This window comes from Macaca fascicularis, chromosome 3 (genome assembly GCF_037993035.2).
Source record: "Macaca fascicularis isolate 582-1 chromosome 3, T2T-MFA8v1.1".
NCBI classification, from domain to species: Eukaryota; Metazoa; Chordata; class Mammalia; order Primates; family Cercopithecidae; genus Macaca; species Macaca fascicularis.
Genome location: NC_088377.1, coordinates 159,952,177 through 159,976,401, shown reverse-complemented (window position 1 = coordinate 159,976,401; position 24,225 = coordinate 159,952,177). Strand labels below are relative to the sequence as shown.

Genomic DNA, 24,225 nt, shown 5'->3' with positions numbered 1-24,225 from the left:
AGAAACTGTAGGCTTAAGATCTGGTGGGCAAGTCAAATTTATGAACAGTTAAGAACATTGAAAAATTGTGACCAGGAATATAAATAGAATGTTAGAATGTCTTTCCACTGTGAAAATGAAGCTTTATAGAACTTGTAGACATGGCAAAAATTCTATTTCTCAAAATAAGAAAGAGAAGCAGACAAAAAGGCTAGTCATAGGTCAATTGTCTTGATAGATCTGGTCAGATTGTGAAAGAGGCTCAGGCACTGAAAGGATAAATTACTTTCTACCTGCCTGAAAAAGGCCAAGGAAAAAAAGCATCTTTGGGGCTGAAAACTAACAGAACATTGTAGCTGTCTTGTGGAAATTTTTAATATCCAGGACAGCCACATTAGTTACTTCGAAGAAAACATGTAGATTATGAGGAGGATGTGGTTGTCTCATTGTTAGTAAAAAGATAGAGGTGACTTATTTAGTATATTAGGGTAAATGTGCTTCTAATTTTAGTCTATTACTAAATATTTGGATTTGATTTGCTTGGGGAAAAATGATTCCTGCAAAAAAATCTTAAATCTTTCAACAAAACATATATATATATATATAAAAATAATATCCCTACCCTCAGGATGTTTTATCTGGATATTAGTATTAGCCTAATGTAAAAAAAATTAAATTAAAAACAGTAACAAACATATAATTATGTGCTTCATTTATTTGTAGGTGCATTGTCCTACAGCAGTGATCTTTAAATTTGAGCATGCTTGACAGAACACAGATTTTGAAACCCACCCCAGAGTATCTGGAAATAAGTCTCAGGCAGAGCCCAACACTTTCCATTTTTCATGATTTCCCAGATGATGTTAATGTTGCTAATCTAAGGACTACACTTTGAGAACCGCTACCCTAGAAGAATTCAGAAGAGGAAAGTTATCATTGTTGCCCAGAATAACTGAGCATGTTTTGCAGAGTGATAAATACAGGTTTAATTGTTATCAGCATATAATTTGTATTCAGGCAGTAAATGGTAAATTCAATAGTTATTTTTGTTACTGTTTTTTCCCCTTCTGCTCCTTTCCTTTGCCTTCTTATTTTCTTTTCTTCTTCTTTGGGCTGAGAACAAATTGTCTCGTAAATCCTTCATTATAATCTTAATTTTTTCCTAAGAAATCGTGTGTGTGTGTGTGTGTTAGTCATTTAAACTGGTACATTCCTGTCTAGTGCTGACCACTTTCTCAGTGACATTTTCCAGGCTGCATGTATAACTTGCCAAACATAGTTGTCTCTCCAGTAAACCAATCAGTCTGTTTCCACTGACCACAGCAAACTTCATTATTGAAGCAAGGGAGACCAAATTGGGCGGCTATAATGAATGCCATACATAGATAAACTCTGCAGTGTCAGCAATGTTTGCTCAATATTTCTGAATGCAAAAGCAATTTAAATAGTGAAATGTCAGGATAAAGATATAATAGGATGTAGGGACATAAGGCCGGATTTTCTTTTTACAGTACTCAATGGAAAATTTTACCCACAGGAACTTTTCTTTAACTCCAATAAACTTACTTTTATTTTTGAGAGACATGAATTGTGGGGTTTTTTTTTTTTTTTGGTTGGTTATTTTTCCAATCAAAAGGTATCATATTTTATATAAAAATGCAGTGTTATTGTGTTTCCTCTCTTCAAATTATATCTTTGGCACTCTATCTGGAAAAGAGAGAGGGGCAAGAGATTTATTATTTTTAAAATAGCTAAAATCTGTTTTTAAAATGACATAATGTACTTTATGATGCATGTGCCAACATATTTATATTAAGCATTAAAGTATAATCACAGCATTTTTACAGGAAGATGCTGATTGTATATGTTTTCTATATCACTCACATAAGCATCTTTCTATGAGTGACAAATTGAAATCTTTAAACTCAGGTTTCTCCTGGTTACCAGTTTATTTTATTGAAAAATTAAATCGCCTCCATTTTAACCTGCACATGCTGACCAAAGAGAAAGGTAAAGTAATGATATATATTTTTTTAACTATAAATCCAAACAGAATTTATCCACATCATTTATATGGATGTAATATCTACCTATCTCTTTTTATTCCGATTCAATATTATAGCAATTTCTTTTAAATAAAATGTAATCTTTATAGTTAATGCCACCCACCTGTGACCTAATTAATATATAACTATTGGGTAGATACATACCATGAAGAATTCAATAACTGACTAGTTTATTTCAGTTTTACTTTATAGTAAATTAAGACATTTTAACTTTTTGGTTGCTAAAGCAATGTGCATAAGTAAATGTAGAAACTCAGAATCATTTAAAAATAATTACAATCAAATATAGGTAAATGGAAGGTTTTATCTGAAGAAACAATAAGTTAAGTTGCATACAACTTGGTTAAAATGCTCCATAGCATCCAGCCTTTAATATTTTAAATATGTCAATTAAAAACAAAAGCCTTTTTTAAAGTAGGAGAAACTTACAGTAACTTGAGAATAAAAGTAAGAGCAAGCATTTCAAGTAAATAAAAATGACAAACTTATTGATGTCTAATGCAACCCATCACACCCCATGCTAAGATGAATCAGTCCTCAATCTAGTATTTTTAAACACAGTCAGAGATGTCATATCTAGTTTTTGAATAGTTATTTCACAATTTTGTTTTATTCTCATGACTTTTGCAGCCACATATATGCTAGATTTTAATTTTTCTAAATTATAATCAATTCTTAATACTAACACCAAAGTGAGTAGGTAGATTCTAATCAAGGACCCCCTTATTAATGTCAGAATCTCAAATATCTATGGAAATGCTTTTTGTGTCATACAAATTAATGGTCAAAACAATTACTTTTTATTGAACATTTGAGGACCCATACTCATTCTCACTGCTGTTTTAATTAATCCTGGCTTCAAATCCTATAAATTATGTTAATATTTTAAAAAACAACATACGGATCACCTGCACAATCTTGGATCTGAAAGCCTGCCTACCTGGTCCAGAAAGAATTCATTGTCTTATGTCTGTAGCTATTTTTTGATCAAGAAAGCCATTAAACTTGACTTCATATCACCAAATAGGAAGAACAGCAGCACAATTAATAATGTGCTAATATTCATAAACTGAATTAATTAAATGATTTGTGTAAGGGGTCTCATCCATGTTTTTGTTTGTACTTTGCACGAAGTGTTGGGTACATTGACATTATTTTTCAGATTAGGAAATGAAACCCAATAACTTTAAATGAAAGAACTTTAAATGAAATAACTAATACAGACTTGTGGAATATTGAAATATTGTTGAAATGTATTGGAGAAAGTCTTAGTGATCATTTAGTTCAACTGCCCGTTGTTAGAGGTCATGGATTCAAGTCTTGAACCAGAATAAGTTATCTAAATATCTCTAAGCCTTAATTGCCCATCTGTAAAATTGAATAAGTATGCCAAATTCTTAGCAAACTGGTAACGATATGTGAGAAGCAAAAGTGGTTGGTGATCTGCCTATGATTTTTATTTTAATGCAAGTAGGTATCTAGGCATCCCAACAATTTAAAGTAACCTTTTTGGAAAATATTTGCATATTACGCATTTTTGCATAAGTGTTAAAAACACATGGTACAGAATTCTAAAGGAAAATTTAAAAAGGAAAAGAGTGAAAGGCAAATGTCCCCCATATTCCTTTTCTCCAAGATTAATTTAAACCATTTGTTTTAGAAACTTTTTTTTGTTTTATTATAACAAACCATTTGTTTTAGAAACGTAATTTTTTATTAAAGAAATTGTTTCTTGGCGGAGCGCAGTGGCTCACACCGGCAATCCCAGCACTTTGGGAGACCGAGGTGAGTGGATTACTTGAGATCAAGAGTTCGAGATCACCCTGGCCAATATGGGGAAACCCCCATTTCTACTAAAAATACAAAAATTAGCCGGACGTGGTGGCACACACCTGTAATCCCAGCTACTACTGAGGCTGAGGCAGAAGAATCTCTTGAACCCGGGAAGCAGAGGTGGCAGTAAGTTGAGCTCGCTCCACTGCCCTCCAGCCTGAGCTACAGTGAGAGAATAAGAAACAAAGAAGAAATTATTTCTCAGACACACACAACCTTCACTGCACACCTAATCAGAATCATCAGTGTTCTCCCTGCCCATGCATTCATTCAGGAGAGAAGAAGGGTTCTGATGAGATACCTTAAACAATCTGATCTGTATTGGCTGCCCTGGAGCACAGCAATCATTCTCCATCATTACCATTTGGATTCCTTCCCTTTCCCTCATGTGTTTGCCCCCCCTTTCTTCGTTTTCTGGTTTGTACTCTTTTTGAGTAAAACACATACTTCAACAGTTTAGGGAGAAAGAGCATGTAGGAAGTAAATTTTTGACATTTCATAATCTCTGAAAACATCTTTCTTTTTCACTTTCACTTGGCTGGCACAAAAAAAAAAAAAAAAAAAAAAAAAATTCCATTGGAAATCAATTTCCTCCAGACTTTGAAAAGTTTTGCTTACAGTATCCTTAATAGAATCTTCTGGCTTTCAGTGTTGCTCATAAGTTATATTTTCAAATCCTAAATTTGAAATATTCTAAATTTTTCCACAATATGCTTTAAAGAAAATATATATATATATTTTTTTTTGAGACAGAGTCTCGATCTGTCGCCCAGGCTGGAGTGCAGTGGTACGATCTCCACTCACTGCAAGCTCCGCCTCCCGGGTTCACGCCATTCTCCTGCCTCAGCCTCCCGAGTAGCTGGGACTACAGGCGCCCACCACCACGCCCAGCTAATTTTTGTATTTTTAGTAGAGACGGGGTTTCACCGTGTTAGTCAGGATGGTCTCGATCTCCTGACCTCGTGATCCACCCGTCTCGGCCTCCCAAAGTGCTGTGATTACAGGCGTGAGCCACCGCGCCCAGCCAAGAAAATATATTTTTAAATGGCATCAACTGTTTCTCAATAGGCAGCTCACCATGAAATATATAAATAAATAAGGAAGCTCAGAACGCCCCAGCCTCACCAGGCACTCAGAGCTTTTGCTTGTAACCTTGTTCCAACACTCCTACACAGGAGCACAGAAGTGTTGGGGAAAAATAATTAAAAACAAAATATTTTTCTAGCCCAGATAACTTCTCCACAAAGACAAAAGAGAGAGAAAAAAAGAAGTTTATTATTGAATAATAAAACCATAATATGTGTGCATCAGAGGCAATCCGCTCATAGATTTTATATCGTCTTCCTTTCAGATAGGTAATCAGAGACGACCCAGCGCATGCATAGTCTCAGGATAAACAATGACTGGCCATGAAGTAAGAGGACTTGACAGCACCATTTGTCACACATAGTTTATCCTAAATTCACTTGGTAATTGTGGTGACCATCTGTGTTAGCTAAATGATTTATTCAAAGGAAAAAATAAGCTTCTCATGTCTTCACGACAGGAAGTAGTTTTGCCACTTGGAGCAGGGCGTCTGCCCAAATTCAGCTCCAATGGAAATAGGGATGCCTTTCTTGATGATTACGGTTGGAAGAGAGGCAGAAAGGTGACAATAGGCTTATTTAGCTTTTAAAAATATTTGCATACATTTCAAAGAGACAGAGAACTTACAATTACAAGTTTTCTAAAATACATGCAGAAGGAGTAGGGGTGTCTTTTTACTTCTTTTAAACAGGGAGAATTAAGTCTCTTGTTTTAATCTGAATTTGCCCTTACACAAACAATAGTTTTCAGACATCTGAGGAAAGCCTCATAAATGAAAGATAGAATGCCATGGAAGAAAAAAGAGGAAGAGGAAAACTTGGAAATAAAACATTTTATATTCTTAGAAAATATGGCACTTATTAAAAAATTATTTATAATCATTCAAACAATAAAAAAGAAGTCCTTGGAAACAAAAACTTAATCAAAACAAGTAAAATAAATAAAAATAGGAAGTAAAGTCAAGGAAATCTACTGGATGGTATAGATTTGGGGAAAATGGGAGGGGGGAAAGGAAGAGAAAGGAAGAAAAAGAAAGACAAGGGAAGTATAGAAATAAGAGAACCAAAAATTGAATTATAGAAGCTCCAAAACTAGAGAATAGGGAAAACAAGAGGAAAGCATCAATTAATTAGTGCAACTCAGCACAATCCTTTTACTAGATGTGTGGAGGGTTATGTATACTATCTATACATTATTGTTCCCTGGATTCTATACATGTTTTCTGTATTTTTAATATCACATAAATTTGCAAATAACTGAATCGGTCATCTTTAGCAACTCATTTATATTTCTCTTTGTTTCAGGTTTTGTTTAATCATTAATATAAAAAATAGTCTTAAAGATAATCTTCGACTCTTTCAAATCCAAAATTCAATTAATTCTAGTACGAAGCTTAGCTCAGCATGTTGCCTTTGTTCATGGTATAACAGCTGGTCACCACTGGCTCTTTAGCACTTCAAATATAGAGTTGCTGAGTCCAATTTCAAAGTATTATTTGGCAACAAATCAATACCATAGCTGAATCAGTAAGCTCAGTATTTGGAACTGAAGTATATGAATTCCAACATGTGGAGATAAAGGAAGATGAAAAGATAAGTGAACTGTAGTTTGGGACAGAAGGAAAAAATAAAGGGAAATAATACTTTCACTTTGAGACTTCTTTCCATGCTAGGTTAGAATGTAAGCTATTCACTCATTTCTTGCATCCAGCATTATAATCAGATTACAACCGATTATAATGGCTAAAACCACACATGGTAGGCTGATCATATACTCAGTTTATCCTGGTGATCAGTTAATGCTTTTTAATTATTTTATTACTCCCTTTCATCCTGATAAGTAAATTTTGACAGTAAATTATCTAGTTACATTATTCTCCAAGAAGTTTTTTAAAAGTAGGATATAAAAAAATAATGATCAGTAATAAAAACAGCAACCAGCAGTCCTGAGAATCACTGGCATTAGAAGAATGTCCTCAATTTGTTAATCAATAGGGGATTTAAAGGGACTAAATATTGTCTTTTACTCCCTTTGTTTGGAGATGTTCATTAAAACAGTCAGGGCAAAAAGACATGAGAAAGGCAGAAGGGGGAAAAAATAAGAAGAATATGTCTGCTGGGCATATTGAGATGACACCAGCAGATGCTTCAAGTGACTCTGTGGCATCAGCATCGTGACCTAGCTGTCAATAGTTAGCAAAAATCACTGAACATGCTTCACATGGGAGCACCTACTACCAATTTCAAGACAGAAAGCACATTAAAATCACATCAAGTATCAAAATATAGTATGTGTTAACTACACTTTTTAAAATCTTTAAGTGAGGAAAACTTTTCTAAGTTTGACCAATACTCTAGAAACCAAAATTATTTTTTAATTGAAAGCTTAAAAGCAATAATAAAAAGTATTCTGAATGAAAAAAATCAAGCAAAGAACAAGTCTGGGGAAAAATTAGCACCTATGGCAGAAAATAAGATAATTTTATTAATTAAACAAAAACATACACAATAAAGAAATAGACAATATTAGTAGACAATTTACAAAACACAAGATTGTTTGAGAAAACAGTAACAACAGCAAATGGCCATCAAGGATCTGAACGTCCCACTGCATAATTGAAGCAATGTAAAATAAAAGTCAGATCTATCTTTTTTTTTCAGTTCTCCAGTTGAAAAATATATATGTGTGTATGTCATGTTTATTAACATTTTGTTGGTGGTGGGTGCTATGGCTTGAATAGGTCTCCCAAAGATCTTGTGTTGAAAATTTAATCCCCAATGCAACAGTGTTGAGAGGTGAGACCTTTAAGAGGTGACTAGATTATGAAGATTCTGCCCTTATGAGTCGATTAATGTCATTATTCGGGAAGTGCATTAGTTATCTGAAGAATGAGTTTGTTATGAAAGCAAATTCAAACCCCTCTTGCTCTCTTGTGGATACTCTTGTGCCCTTCTGCCTTTCACCATGGGATGATACCACAAGAAGACCCTCACTAGGTGAGGCCCTAGGCCTTGGACTTTCCAGCCTCCAGAACCATGAGCCAAATGTGTCTGTTGTTTATAAGTTACCCAGTCTGTGGTATCCTGTTATATCAACAACAAAACAGACTAAGGCAGAATCGATTGGAAACAGATGCTTTTATGTTTTTTTGATTGTGGTATATATTTTTTATGTTTTTCTGGAGGGCAATTTGACATTAGCTCTATAAATTTTAACAGCATATATACTTTGCCCAGTACTTCTCCTGATACATATTCACCCAGACTTTCCAAAGGATCTTCTCATCTGTTTTTCATCATTGCATTTAATGTATTGGCAAAAAGCTGCAAATATCAAAAATAAATATCAGCTTGATTTTTTAAAGTGTAATCTACCACTAAAATTTAAATGTAAGTAATCAATAAAATAAATAGAGCAGAATGTTATGGACAACTCTTTAGAAATATTATTGGGAGGAATAAGCATGCTTGAGAATAGTAAATATGCATCAAAATCCCACCTGTTGGCTCTTACTCTGCTAAGTATGCGTAACAAAATGCTAACATTTGCAGTATCTGGGGTCTTTTTGGAGGAGGTAATAGAAGATAATTTTTATTGTTCATCACACAAATTATTTGTTTTTAACCTTATAAAATTATTTTGTATTGCTTTTATCTTAAATAATGTAAAGCAGCATTTTAAGAACTTGAAAAAAGTGATTTCTAAATACAAGTTCTAAAAGACTTTACATATTTCAGTATCATTTGTCATTTTAAAATATTGAGCTTTCCTAAAGTAAATTCAATAAATAAAAAGTCAAATATATACAGAAGTTTTAGGAATTGAAGCATATATTCTATTGAAATTATGCAAAAGGATATTATTTAGTAATCATAAGTTAAGCCCTTAAGTCTACACAAGAGATGCAACTGAATGGACTATTCATGTCTTCTGTGCCCATTGAATCTATTGATAAAGTAATGACCTTTTATGTGCTGATTCTCTTTTGCAGGCTGAAGAGCAGTGTAGTCTAATGAAGACAACTGTGTTCTCTGACTGTTTGGGCAAGTTGCTTCACCTCCCTGAACTTCAATTTCAACACCACTTAAATGGTAATAACAATGCCTTCCTGCTAGTATGAGGAATGAATGAATCAGAATTAAAAGGGTAAACGTGTAAAAGCACAGTTACTGAATAAATGTTAGTTGAATATAAGTTTTTAAATATTTGATAATAATGTGTTTCCACTGCACGGGAAGAAAGTGTGTGAACATCCGAACAGGAAGAGGAGGTCATCCATATTTAACACTCAATGTCCCCTCACCCCTTTACACTCACTGCACAACGTTCCTGAAAAGATGAAGACATGGGGATAGTGGATGTTTACAAATAGCTGCTGATAAAGGTGTTTGCTTGCTACTCTGTGGCTCAAGGCTTTTACTTTGTGAATAATGAAAGAACATAATCAAATCTATCCAACCCCAAATTAATGTAATAGTAACAGTCTTTCTGAATGCCATGATTTTGGAACACATTCCACGGTAAGGCAGCTAAACAGCTACTACAGTGAGAGGAGAGCCTACACTGGCCACCACCTGCAATCAGTGTTGTCCCAGCGTCAATCCAGATCATGGTTCTCTCCCGAAGCCTTCAGACCAAGATGCAGGCACAGCTTTTCTCCCTTTATTTTTACGTTTTTCTTCTTTCCCTTTTGCTTTTGATAAGAGCTACCTGTATAAAGTACTTTATTACTCGTCTTCTAAGAGCAAAGGGGAAACTCAATGAACCTATTTGAACCTCGGTAATGCAACATTAATTAAGCTGAGACTTCACCAAATAAGACATATACAATAATTAATGTATTCAGTCCCAGCACATACAAAATACAGCAAAATGGACAGGCTTCAAAAAATTTTTATCTCTATGTAACAGAATAATTTTCTTACCACAGTGCTTTCTGTGAAATCACAGATTGTTTTTAACCACAATTTAAAAAACAGGCCATGCTGTTATAGCAAGGGTTAAATTTAATTGATCCATAAAATAATATTAATTGCTAACATTTTTAGGTGTTTACCATGTGTCAAGCTTTGTTATAAACACTTGGTATTTATTCTCTTTCAAAATCTTCATGACATTATTACATAAGTCCTATTATGTCCCCATTTTACTCATGGTCATTTGAATTTGTTGATGTTGTTGTTTAACTTATTTCTATACATTATTGGGGAACAAGTGGTGTTTGGTTAAATAGGTAAGTTCTTTAGTGATGATTTGTGAGATTTTGATGCACCCATCACCTGAGCAGTATACACTGCACCCTATTTGTAGTCTTGTGTCCCTCAGCCCTTTCCCACCCTTTCCCTCTGAGTCCCCAAAGTCCACTGTGTTATTCTTATGCCTTTGCATCCCCATAGCCTAGTTCCCACTTATGAGAACATCCAATGTTTGGTTTTCCATTCCTGAGTTACTTAGAATAATAGTCTCCAATCTCATCCAGGTCATTGCAAATGCCATTAATTTATTCCCTTTTATGGCTGAGTAGTATTCCATTTTGTGTGTGTGTGTGTGTGTGTGTGTGTGTGTGTGTGTGTCACAGTTTCTTTATCCACTTGTTGATTGATGGGTATTTGGTTTGGTTCCACATTTTTGCAAATGTGAATTGTGCTGCTATAAATGTGTGTCAAGTATCTTTTTTGTATAATGACTTCTTTTCCTCTGGGTAGATACCAAGTAGTGTAATTGCTGGCTCTATGGTAGATCTACTTTTAGTTCTTTGAGGAATCTCCACACTGTTTTCCATAGTGGTTGTACTAGTTTGCATTCCCAACAGCAGTGTAGAAGTGTTCCCTGTTCACTGCATCCACGCCAACATCTACTTTTTAAAAAATTTTTTTGATTATGGCCATTCTTGGTCATTTGAAAGAACAGGAAAAACTGGAAAGAGAAAGAGCATAGATGAAAATTTTTTGAAGTACATTTTGAGCAAAATTTTCCACTTTCATTTTTTTGAGAGACTATAAAATAACTTGCATGAGATTTGCAATTGTTTTTGGATGACAGATATTCATGTTTCTAATTTGACACAGAGCAAAGATGGGACCCACGAAGCATACAGTGTATATGTATGTATGCATATTTGTGTGTATCTATTTAAGTGTGTGTATGGAGGACATTGTATATGTTCTCTATAAGGGAGGATCACATGAGAATCCTCAAATTTAAATCTGGTCACTAAACAGTGCTTATTCTTTCGTAAGCTTAAACAAGTAATGCACATCTATTGTATGTAAATAGATTTTTGCCTAAAGTAATATTTTTCTTGTCATTTTGGTATTTTTTGCTTTTTATTTTTGTTTTATCTGAAGGATAAACAGTGACTCTAAGCAGATAAGAATTACTTCCATATCAATGACATATTACTCTTCTGTTAATGCATTAATTTAAAAAAATGTAGATTTTTAACTAAATATAAAATAATTTGCAGAATAGAAAAAAGATGTTAAGTAAAGAAAAAGAATATGAAAACTTTGGAGATTTCTGGCTTATCATCAGTCATACCTTTATGCACATATATTAATAAAAATTACAAAAAAAATTTAAAATTAAGTATTCAGAGAAAACTTACATAGGCAGAATTGAAATGATTTCTTTCTTATAATAGTTTTCCTATAGAATGTTAAGGTATATTTGTTTTATATGTAATTTATTAATTTTTATTACTCCAAAGTCAAGAATGATAAATCATTAAAATCCAATCTATGATTTTATTGACCAACAGCTTAGCAGAAATAGAACCTCAAATCCTAAAAACTTATTGTCATTTACTCAAGTATTATCTCAATAAAATGCATGTTAACATCTTTTAAAAATGTCTTCAGGAATAATATAAGCAAGAATTTTTATCCTACACCCTGAAGAACTGAACAATTTCTAAGGCTAGAATTCTTAGCTTATTGATACTGTATAGTTGGTTGATGCTTCACAAAGCTCAAGATCTTTTTATAAATCAATCGCTTGAGATGAGACTTTTTCTCATTGTAATATAAAATGTGTGTTGCCTCCTCCTAAACAAATTTCTTATCACAAAAATATAAGCAAAAGTCTCGAATATCAACTTAATGTCTGATGCACATGTTCCACTTGTGTTAAGCATGCTATGAAATAAAAATCTGTTATTTTGTTTCTAATTCATACACACGAGATTTGCTTTTGATGTTTCTCCCTACTAAATTTAAAAAGCTTACTTATAAAATCATTATAAGTATTCAAAATGCTATTTTCACAATAGTTGTTATCTGTGGGTGAAAGATAAGTTTGATATGTATTTATTTATGATTTGCCATGAGAGACAGACTTAGAGGAAAATGATAGGAATATTGGCTGTCAGTTTGAGGATAAGCATTAATCTTTATAAGCAGCACAGGGCTGAGTTCATATGATATATTTCCACAAAGAGACAATTTTTGGAATGAATATAATCTATTCTAATTTTTGGAAATGAAACTTTCTAACTTATAAACAACTAAATTATAAAGTTACTAGACTGCAAAAGACACTTCACATCCAGCTAGTTCTGTTACATGAGCTGTGGACACTTCCTTGCTTGAAGCCCACTGTGAAAACCTATCTATTAGGAAACACCTACAAGGAAAATAAGACAGCATTTTGTTTTCAGGTGAGGCACTGAATTCAATGTACACTTGAATGTGTCTTGATTCTCATCTCACTCCACTTCATCCCAAAATATTGGTTGTAAGTTTACTTCTGAGAGTATAAAGGAGTGCTGTTTTCTCCAAGGTCACTTTTCATGCAAAAAAAGGAAAAAGCTGCTCTCCCTGTACCTGTCTCCATGCCAATCCTGGTGAACTATCAGGACTTTGTGCTTCAGAAATCTAGACAGTTCTTATACATGGGGGTAATCAATAGCATTTTGCCTGTTTCTATGAGAAAAAATAAACTTGGTAAGTGGAGTATACTACCCCACTGTTAAGATCCTGGGTAATTTTATGTCTGATTTTTAAAGATAGAAAATACAAATGTGTTGTATAATGGTACTGAAGATGGTCTCAGCCATACACTTGAAAAGCAGAGAAATATCTGAGAACTGAGAGAAAGTCAGAGTTTCTACAACATTCATGGAGATCAGAGTCTGAGAGAAACTCCTTGGAGGAGCAGAACATCATATGAAATGTCCATGTTGATGCCTATAAGAACTAGACAATGGGCACCTTAGCTATGGGTCACTGAGAGAAAATGTGATGTTAAACTTGACATGGAGAAAATGGAGCCACCAGCAGAGATAGCTATCATGTGATAATTAATAGCACCTCCCAAAGAGGTTGTCAGAATATCCAGAGAAATAATCTATATAATGATCTTGACATATAAGTCTACAATGTTTCTTAGTTGTTATTTTTATTATCATTCTAAATATTCTTCATATATTTCTACTTAAGTAGAAGAGTGTTGAGCTCTAAGACTTGCCTAGTCTTAGAACGATTTTTTGCCATAATGACTGAGGACTCATATGGAGCTTAATTCACCCTCACATTGACTTATTAAACACACACACACACACACACACACTCCATTGACAAGAGAAACTAACTTCCCTGAAGGGATATAAATTGAGAAATTGAGTCACAGAACAGAAAAAAAGAGAAAAATAAGAGAAATTGTCTGTCACCCTCATGTCCAGAATTTTTCATTATTACTTAATATGTTGGTATCCACTTTCATAAATACATTTAGACAAAATTTAAGGAGCTCTTGAAGAATTTATGGAAAACATAGGGATTTCTTAAAGTACAATGTAATTTTATTATAACATTTTAGCCTAACATGTTATTTTAGCCTTACATTTAAAGTACAATGTAATTTTATTATAACATTTAGCCTGTTACAACTGCCTATAGTATTCAGTACAGTAACATCTGTACAGGTTTGTAGCCTAGGAGCAATAGGCTATACCTTAGATGCTAGGTATGTAATGATACTATCTAAATTTATATAAGTACATACATACACTCTATGACATGGTTTGGCTGTCTCCCCATCCAAATCTCATCTTGAATTGCTGCTCTCATAATCCCCACATGTTGTTGTGGGAGGTAACTGAATCACGGGGGCAGGTTTTCCTATGTTGTTCTTGTGATAGTGAATATGTTTCATGAGATCTGGTGGTTATATAAAGGGCAGTTGCCCGGAACACACTCTCTTACCTGCCACCATGTGAGATGTTTCTTTGCTCCTATTTGGTCTTATGCTGTGATTCTGAGGCTTCCTCAGCCATGTGGAACTGTGAGTCCATTAAACCTCTTTTTCTTTACAAATTACCCAGTCTTGGGTATTTCTTCATAGCAGTATGAAAATGGACTAATACAGTAAAATGGCACCAGTAAAGTGGGGCACTGCTATTAAGATACTCAAAAATGTGGAAGATACCCAAAAATGGGTAACAGGCAGAGGTTGGAATAGTTTGGAGGACGTGGAAGGAGACAAGAAAATGTAGGAAAGTTTGGAACTTCTTAGAGACTTGGAGGGCTCGGAAGACAGGAAGATGTGGGAAAATTTGGAACTTCCTAGAGACTTGTTGAACGGTTTTGACCAAAAAGTCCACGCTGAGGTGATCTCAGGTGGAGAGAAGGAACTTACTGGGAACTGGAGCAAAGATGATTTTTGCTATGCTTTACAAAAAAGACTGGCAGCATTTTCTCCCAGTCCTAGAGATCAGTGAAGCTTTGAACTTGAGAGAGATGATTTAGGATATCTGGTGGAAGAAATTTCTAAGCAACAAAGCATTCAACAGGTGACTTGGGTGCTCTTAGAAACATTCTGCTTTGCTGGGCACCAGTGGCTCATGCCTGTAATCCCAGCACTTTAGGAGGCTGAGGTGGGCAGATCACGAAGTCAAGAGATCAAGACCATCCTGGTCAACATTGTGAAACCCCATCTCTACTAAAAATACAAAAATTAGCTGGGCATGCTGGCGTGTACCTGTAGTCCCAGCTACTTGGGAGGCTGAGGCAGGAGAATCGCTTGAACCCAGGAGGCAGAGGTTGCAGTGAGCTGAGATTGCACCACTGCACTCCAGCCTGGGCGACAGTGCGAAACTATGTATCAAAAAAAAAAAAAAAATCAGTTTTATGTATTCACAAAAGATATGGTTTGGAATTAGAACTTACATTTAAAAGGGAAGTAATAAATTTTGGAAAGTTTGCAGCCTGATGATTCAACAGAAGAGAAAAACCAATTTTCTGAGAAGAAATTCAAGCCAGCTGCAGAAATGTCCATAAGGAATGAGCAGCCAAATGGTAATTGCCAAGATAATGGGGAAAATGTCTCCAAGACATGTCAGAGACCTTCATGGCAGCCCCATCCATCATTAGCTGGAAGGCCTACGAGAAAAAAATGGTTTCATGGACCAACCCCATGGCCTTTCTGCTGTGTGTAGTCTCAGACTTGGTGCCTTGCATTGGTGCCCAGCCTTGGCCAAAAGGAGCCAACACAGAGTTCAGGGCATTGCTTCAAAGGGTGCAAACCCCAAGTCTTGGTGACTTACACAGAGTGTTGGGCCTGAGAGTGCACAAAAGTAAAGAATTGAAGTTTGGGAACCTCTCCCTAGATTTCAAAGGAGGAATGGAAACTCCTGGATGTCCAGGCAAAGATGTGCTGCAGGGGTGGAGCCCTCATGGAGAACCTCTGCTAGAGCCGTATGGAAAGGAAATGTGGGGCAGAACCCCCACACAGAGTCCCCACTGTGGAACTGCTAAGTGGAGCTGTGAGAAGGCCACCATTCTCCAGACCCAAGAATGCTAACCACCAATAGCTTGTGCTGCGTCCCTGGAAAAGCCACAGACACTTAACTCCAGCCCGTGAAAGCAGCTAAGAGGTAAGTTGTACCCTGCAAAGCCACAGGGAAGGGGCTGCCCAAGACCGTGGGGGATATATATATATGATATCATATATATTTGATAGATATATACACACATATATATAGGATATATATCATATATATAAAGACATATACATATGTCAAGCACTCTGACATAGATTTCATTGGAGTAACTGAAGGATAAGATATAGATGAAAGGGCAAAAAATACATGAAAAAGAAAAAATGTATGGCTCAAAATATCCAAAATAGTGAAATATATCAAATCAAGGGTACAAGAAGCCCAAAGACCCTAAGTAAGATGAATGTTAAATACATACACATTCACAAACAGACATATTTTTAAATTGCTAAACCCCCTCCCCCCAAAAAAACCCCACAATTTTAAAGGCAGCCAGAGGAGAAAAAGGACATTGGTATGAATTCATGGTATGAATGTTTTTGTCCTCTCTAAAATGCATGTGTTGAAAACCTAATTCCCAATGCAACAGTGTTGAAAGGCGGGGCCTAATGGAAGGTGTTTAAATCATGTAGTTTCCACCACTATAAATAGATAAATGCCTTTAATAAAAAGGGCTTACAGGAGTGGATTTTTTGTCTTCTGCTTCTGCTCTCCTGCCATATGAAGACACAGAGTTCATCTCATTTTGCCCTTCTTTCTTCTGTCATGTGAGGATGCAACAAGAAGGACCTCACCAGATGCCAGTTGCTGGCACATTGATCCTGGACTTCAAAACTATGAGAAAATAAATCTCCATTCTTTATAAATTATTCAGTCTGTGGCATTCTGTCATAGCAACACAAAACAAACTAAGACAGACACATTACATACAGAAAAACAAAGATAAAAAATATAGCTGGGCATGGTGGCTCACACTTGTAATCCAAGCATTTGGAGAGGCTGAAGTAGGAAGATCACATAAGCCCCGGAGTTTGAGATCAGCCTGAGCAAACTGTCTGTAGAGTCCCTGTCCCTATCAAAAGTGAAAAAAAAAATTAAACAAATTACACAGGTGTGACGGTGTATGCCTGTGGTCCCAGCTACTCAGGAGCCTGAGGTGGAAGAATCCCTTGAGCCTAGGAGGTTAAGGCTGCAGTGAGCCATGACCATGCCACTGAACTCCAACCTGGGTGACAGAGCAAGACTTTGTCCCCCTCCCCCAAAAAAAGAAAGAAAAAAGAAAAAGAAAGAAAAAGAAAAAAAGAAAAATGGGAGAGAGAATTATAGTAGGCCTATATTGCATATATAATGCATATTTCTTCAGGAAATGACTTGTTTAAATGAATTGACTTGTTTAAAGTACTGAATGGAAAAAAAAAACCTGTCAACCCATAATTCTCTAACAAGTAGAAATAGCTTAACAAAATGAAAGTAACACAAACAGTTTTTCTGACAAAAGCTGAGAAAATTCATTGCCAGTTGATACACAATACAAGAAATGTTATAGGGAGATCTTCAGGCAGAAGGAATATGAATGCAGACAGAAACGAATCTACACAAAAAAAATGTGAGCTCTGGAAATAGTAAAAATGAAACACAAATCTATTTTTAAAGTTTTTAATTGTTTGTTTCCTGTTGTATACCCTATTCTTTAACTATATTTATGGGAAGTGTTATCTCTTAATACCTAACATTTTTAGTTTATATTTTATTTTCCTTATAATCATGATTTTATTTTGTTTTTAAAACAAAACCATTAGCATCTTTATTTTACTATGTAAACTTGATCATGGGAGAGAAAAACTTTCCTGTAAGTGGATCTAAATGATTAAATATTTATATATGAATTCTAGTGATTGTAGTTGATAATTACTCAATGTTGGGGTAAAGCCTATCAAACAGTAAACGAGTAATGATTTTACATGTAAAAAATACATTCATATAAGAATAACGGCAAAAATGAAACACAAGGTGAAATGTTTTAATTTTTGGTATTGTTGACGTTAAAAGACTTGCTTATTAACACCCAGCAGCATGAAGGAGTTTTAACAGATGGGTGAAGAATCCCTGTCAACAATGTTATAACCTTGCCATTATCTGAAATGCGGCCAATAAAAATGCACTTCATTTGTGTGGCTGAAAGTCTGTCAGTTTATTCCTGTTCCTGAACAAAAGCTCTGTAAATGACATTTTGGCATTTGTATTTTACATGAAATATGGCCATAGAGAAATAAACCTTTGATGAACTATCTCCATATGTATCTCATTAAAAATTCATAAAAGATTTTATTTGCCAAATAAAAAGCAAAATGCTATTTTCCAGAATCAAATCAAAAATGATAGCAATAAAATGAATTTCCTCCAATTACAATTATTATGTTCACCCTAAATACATAGCAAATTATTTATGCTCCCACATCCTCCAAAAAGTAACAAAATATTCGAAAAGTGTCAGAAATTAGGACCTAAGGAGATTATTATTGCATCATTCACCTGAAATTATAGCCAAACATAACCTATAAACATTTCTGCTCATTGTATGACATCTATAATTAAAAAAAAATTTTTAAAGAAACAAAAGTGGTATATAAATAGTAGTATTCCAGTGTCATAATTTAGGGAGTGGAAGATGTCTGAAGTATCAATTAACTTATTCAATCCAGTTCCTAATACTAGAGAGAAGAATACATCAGAAGTGTATGTGTTATACCTTGTCCTTCTTTCCCTGTCACTTGTTACAAGGAAAGCTTGCCTTGACTCAGTTGCTTTTTCCACAAAGCCTAGGTTCTATCACCAAGACAGTATGAAGTAATCTCTCAGCAAATGGCTTTGCTGCTTCGGGGCCATCCCCCCAAGCATCGGGGCCATCCCCCCAAGCATAGGACACGTGAAAACCTGTGGTTTAGCTTCTGTAGGACTCTCATTTACCCTCCTCCTCTGAGTCTTGCTTTCTCCTCAGAGTCCTGCCAATCAGCTCACCCAGCTCATCCAGTCCACCCATTTTGGTAACCTACAATGAGTTCAGGCTTTTAGTGAGAGCCTGGAGAGACAGTGTCATCTAATATTTTATCTGGGGTCAACAAATACTAAGAAACTAGAAAAAGTTTGAGTTGGGGCAAAGGTAACATATTGAAAACAAAAACAATTTATTATCCCAATATTATACTCTGTTATGTATGAATATCAAATACATAATGGATAATCAGGTCAGCCAAAAAAAAAAATTCGGGCTGGGCCTTCAAAAGTACATAATATCTGCATAAGACTAGTAATAGAAGGTGGCATTCCATGCATCAGAAATCTAGAAGAAACAAAAGCAAATGAAAACAAGGGCAGTGAGAATAATGACTCCACCCTAGTTTTTATTCTATCAGAACGAAAGCGGAGCTAAGAGAGGAAGTGTCTGAAGGCAGATATGGAAGGGTTAAATCATTCATTTCCTTATAAGCAGAGAAGATTTTACTTTACACAAGAAGAAAAAGAAAACATATGACTCCCCGCACAACAGAGGAAAATTAAAATGTTTTAGCAAGATTTGAAAAATAAAAATACCCTGTAGAATGAATGTGTGAAGTAGAGAGAAGACACAAGGAGACTTCTTATGCATTCTTGTTTAACCTTTACTCTGTGTGAGAATACTCTTCTTAAAGTATTATACCCTTTTCTCATTTTGTCTCAGAAAGGGAGTTCATGTTGTAACCCATTACCATGGTCATATATTTATACTGAAGCTTTCCATATACAATTTCCTACATTGTGAAATAAATTACAAATAGTAATTTTTCTGTTAGAACTCAAATTAATACTGTTCTAAAACTTTGTAAATCATACAACTAATTTAATAAATCATAAGTGAAAGACACATTCATTCTTTCTTGTATATACAATATGTATCTCATTTTTTTACACTAAAAGTCAAATTCCTTTTACCAGTTATTTTTCTAGATCCAAACGCATCATCTGTTCTGTGATACTAGGGCTAGGACTTGGCAAACCATACTCTTGCTTTGCCAACTAGCTCCCTATTAGATTCTGACAATAAGGAATATTTAAAAAGACCAAAAGGCTGGAAGAATCAAAAAGATACACACCCCTTGCTATTTCATTTCAAATTCTTTTTGTTTCCTGTTCCTGTTGTTAATTCAGGAAGGCTTCACCGCCCTGGAAATGGCAGATAGTTCCAGTGGCAGCAGTTGATACTGGTTTGCAGTTTTTCTAATACTCCTAAAATAAGGCTCATGACATTCCCTCAGAGACTACAGCTAAATCCAACCAGTATCTCTTCCTCAGATATGTGAATTTCATAGATGGAGAGACTCATTCATGCTTCTAACTTTTAATAATTTTAAACTCTTCCCTTTGTCACTAAGTCCTAAGGTTGTCGAATACTTCTTGCTGTTATTACCTAGATGTTACTTTGGTGGTTGCTTTAGCCTTTTTTATTTTTTCAACCTTTAGTTAACAATTCTTTATGTTAAATTCTTCCTGTTAAAATAACTGATGTGGTGGTGTATCTCTCCTTATTGGACCTCCCCAGCTGAAAAAGACATTGGTACCAGGAGTGAGGACTCAAAAATAGAACCCTTCAAAGATGGAGGTTTGAAATTGGTTTGGTCATGTCTTTAGTAGAGAACACAGTACTGAGCTCCTTACAAGTGGCAAATGGATGCAGCTTATCCACATTATCGAGTGCCATCATGATTAATCACATTACTGCCTCTGTTTTATGTTAATGAAGCAAGTTCCTTGGGGCACCAAGCGACTGCTTCTCTCAACTGTTAACTGTAGTCAGGATGATTCCAAGGAGTGCACTGGGTTATTTACAGAAACAAAACAACAAGCTCAGCCCAGTCACAGCTCAAATTAGAGTCAGATAACTGTAGAAATTCTATAGCAGTCCTAAAATAAACCCTTATTCTTTATAGCTACAGGCCTGGTCTTAATTAAAATCAGACATACATTTTAATCGAGTGGGTTGCAAAAGTATAACAGAAGTCGAATTTGCAGCCTCATCAATTATCTCATGTAAACGTTAGGATATTGCTTGGGAAAGAATGGGATCCTCATAATTGAAAAGATTTCATGGGATTAGACACAAATTAAGCTGAGAATCTTCAACCCCAAGTCACCCTGAATCTCTCTTGCCAGTGGAAGCAGGCTCCTCTTTTGTTTCTGAGACCAGTCTTCCCCTACTGGAAGATCCTGTACTATATATAACCTCACCTTGGGGCTCACAAATGGAAGCTTATTCTCAAGGTCTTCTTGTTATTCTGTCCTCAATGAGAATCATATTCCAGCATGACCCAGAAAGACAAATACCAAGTCTGACTAGGGTAGAAATAGATTATATATCAAAATAATTGCAAGAGTTTTGTCCATTTATGTTTGCAGAAATCTGGAATGTAATTTACAGTTACATCTATGTGTAATTAGAACTAAGCCCAAAACTTAATTCTGTAATTTATAATAAATTCTGCAAATACTATATATCATTTATAGTATATACCAATAAATGCTACCAGTGACTTGTGTAGTGCTGAGTTCTTTCATATATTATCTCATTTAATTTGCCCCTATCCTTAGTAAGACTCTAACTATTATCCCCAGCTTATAGATAAGGCTAGAAGAATTCAACTAACTAATTTAGACTGTTAAAAAAAATGCAGAATATAAATATCCTTTGGCAGGTGTTATTTATATTTGAAAAATACAGTATTCTACTTGATTTAAGAAAATGCTTTACTTTCTTGTATGAAAAATCATGTTAATAATCTTGCCTTAGTTCAGAATCCTTCATTCTTATCTTTAAGATATACAAGTTATAGACTGTTTAGCAAAGGTAAGATAGAAATCAATATTTTTTAGCATTTTCTTTTTTAAATAAAATTTTAAAATTAAAATTTTTTAAATAAAATGTGCCCTGTCTTCTTTTATAGTTTTGTTAACTTTTATGTTTTTACCTTATTCCATCTCATCTTACGATGAATTCTCCCCAAAATGTCATGTTGTATTGACTAGGTGTCACTTACCTGAAAACTCTGATGTTTCTTGAGTTCATCCATGGTCGTTTTTAATGCACTGTTGGGTATTAGGTAGAATTGAGCAGACTCTAGAATGGAGAGACGTGTGTACACCACCAGGCCACAAGGCAGAAGTGTTGTCTCTATTTCTTCCCTTCCTCTAAAAATATTCAGTATTTCATAGACAAGAAAACAGTAGTTGCACCTGATTGAGCCTGTGCATTGGAGTCTGGCAGACTTGAAGCTGAGCGAATCAGAGCCCATCACTGGAACACTCTGGGCTTCATTTTCCTCATCTGTGAAAAAAGAACAATAATGTTTGCCCCTGGAATTACTGTGAGGACTTGATGGGATTAAATCAAAGCCTTTAGTAAACATTGTGCATGTGATACATGCACCCAATGTTATTAATAGGTGTGATGGTTAATACTAAGCGTCAACTTGATTGGATTAAAGGATGCAAATGATTATTCCTGGGTGTGTCTATGAGAGTGTTGCCAAAGGAGATTAACATTTGAGTCAGCGGACTAGGAGAGGCAGACCCACCTTCAATCTGGGTGGGAATCATCTAATCAGCTGCCGGTGTGGCTAGAATAAAGCAGGCAGAAGAATGTGGAAGGACTTGAGTTTCTGAGTCTTCTGGCCTTTACCTTTCTCCTATGCTGGATGCTTCCCACCCTCAAACATCAGACTCCAAGTTCTTCAGCTTTTGGATTCTTGGACTTACACCAGTGGTTTGCCAGGGGCTTTCAGGCCTTCAGTCACAGACTGAAGGCTGCACTGTTGGTTTCCCTACTTTTGAGGTTTTTGGACTTGGACTGGTTTTCTTGCTCCTCAGCTTGCAGGTGGCCTATTGTGGGACTTCAGCTTGTGATTGTGTGAGTCAGCACTCCTCAATAAACTCCCCTTCATATACACATCTATCCTATTACTTCTGCACCTTTAGAAAACCCTGAGTAATACAATAGACTATGTCCTGGAATTAAAATGAGTACTCCGTCTACTACATAGTAAGAAAATGACTTTGTGTGTCTGTGAGCTGTGTGTGTTTGCATAAGAGAGAGAGAGAAACAGAATCTGAGAGAATAAAAGGACAAAACAAGGGGAAGGAAAGAAAATTTGTGTATATGGAAAGATGTTTTAGGAAGAGGATTAACATGAGTTTTCTGTCAAAGTAAAATATTGAACTTTAGTTACAGAATGCCATAATAGCATCAAGTCTCTGATGACACAGGAAAAACAAAGTACAAATTTAAGGCAATTATTACATAATTATGTTTCAAATTATTTGCTATTAGTAAGCAAGGAATTTGTAATTCAAAACAGAAAATTAGTGTATTAAAGTGTTACTTTCAAGTTTATTCTGCCTAAATAATTAGAGCTAAATAAAACATTTGAATCTTTAAAAAAATGCATATATTACTCATATTTGATTCACTGAAAATTCAGGTCAATTCAAAAATATTCTGTTATTAAGTGTTTACAGAAAATATTTCTGTTCTGGCATGTTTAAGCAAATGCATAGTAAACACAAATGGTCAAGGTTGTATAACACACATTATATGAATTCATTTTTTATTAGAAATATTCAATGTTTATTTTAAACCATAAAATGTAGCTCAATCATCTCTCTATACATTTGCAGAAGCCTTCTTGTTAAATTAGGAAACTCAATATCCTGGTGAGCCTGCTGATGGAGGTTAGGAGTAGTCCTGGCACAGTTGCCTTGGCCTCTTTCCTGGAGACACTTTTGGAAGGAGATGACTTTTGCCTCCCACGTTTGCTGTCCAATCCACCATCGAGCATCAGTATAGCAGATGGGCGCTGCCGCGTACCTGAATAGTCACTAGCAAGCGCAATCAGTGCTACCTCCACTTCCTTGTGAACTTAGTTACCTTTTCTACTTTCCTTGTAACTTCTTCTCATAAATATTTATTGATGCCCTGATATATGCAAGGTTGTGGAGAGAACCAAGGTGAGCACAGATACAAACCTTTATCCTCAGAGCTTTGCTCACCTTTTACATCCCAGTCTCAGAGCTTTGCTCACCTTTTACGTCCCAGTCTTATTTCTGACATTTTCCTGGTCAAGTTACTTCAGGTCTGGCACAGGTTGGATTTCTTTATACATATTACTCTCATTTCTATATTATATTTTTTATGCTCTATGCCCTCTTTTATGACACATGGGAGGCAAAAGTCATCTCCTTCCAAAAGTGCCACCAGGAAAGAGGTCAAGGCAACTGTACTAACCTCCATCAAGTTGTTCTCTTTTATCAGCTGTCCCAAATCTCCATGCTTAATTACACTTTCAGAACTTACTTCTTCATAACTTATGTACAGCTTATTATGGAATAGGGGTTTCTTAGTCATTCCAATCAAACCGAGGAACTTTTTGTTTGTTTGTTTTAACACACATCTGCTCT

At 35.2% G+C, this 24,225-nt stretch overlaps 1 long non-coding RNA gene across 1 annotated transcript; it reads right to left on the bottom strand.

The window, feature by feature from the left end:
- Nucleotides 1-1,563: 1,563 nt before the first annotated feature.
- On the bottom strand, nucleotides 1,564-22,120 carry LOC135969916 (uncharacterized). The gene is made up of 3 exons (XR_010585274.1): nucleotides 21,810-22,120; nucleotides 3,938-4,040; nucleotides 1,564-1,686 (listed from the first exon to the last, which is right to left on the bottom strand). It is a non-coding gene; the product is annotated as an uncharacterized lncRNA (long non-coding RNA).
- Nucleotides 22,121-24,225: the final 2,105 nt, after the last annotated feature.